Source organism: Ictidomys tridecemlineatus, chromosome 15 (assembly GCF_052094955.1).
Source record: "Ictidomys tridecemlineatus isolate mIctTri1 chromosome 15, mIctTri1.hap1, whole genome shotgun sequence".
In the NCBI taxonomy this organism is placed as follows: Eukaryota; Metazoa; Chordata; class Mammalia; order Rodentia; family Sciuridae; genus Ictidomys; species Ictidomys tridecemlineatus.
The window spans coordinates 48,713,378-48,714,065 of NC_135491.1; positions in this window are offsets into that span (position 1 = coordinate 48,713,378).

A 688-nucleotide genomic window follows, 5' to 3' on the forward strand; every position below is an offset into this window, starting at 1 on the left:
TAGAATCCAGGGCCTCTGCAAGGATTAAATAAAATATATTATATTATATTAAAAAAGTATTATATTAAAAAAGTGCATTTCATATTTATTATGTTTGGATATATTTATATAAACGGTTCAAACTTTACAAACATTTCCATACTATTTTATTTTCATGCATACTGTTGTCACATATATAATGACTGCATGTAATGCACATGGACATTATATGGGTGTATCATAAATAATTAACTCTGTTAGGTAGAGAGTTTTGTTTTTTATTATTAAAGTGCTGAAATCAAGATTTGTCCAAATTGAGAGTCAACTGTTGGGTTTTTCTTAATGGCAAATTGCTAGAAGTGGTAATTGCTGTGTTAAAGTGCATACTCATTTTAAAAGTCTGCCTTCTGTAAGGTTACTACTAAAAATACTAATTTTTAGTCCCACCCACAGATGTGAACCTATTTCTTTATATTCTCACCGACAGTGGCCACTATCAATCTTTTAAATCTTTGATAAATGTATAGTTTTCAATATTTTAATTCCTAATTTTTAATAATAGGTTATACAACTTTGTATGTTTTTACTGGCTGTTTGTTTACTGCCTATTAGAATCTTCATACTTTTTTTTCTGAGGTTTTTATTTTTCTTACTGGCTTATAAATACACACACACACACACACACACACACACAATAACAGTATTATCT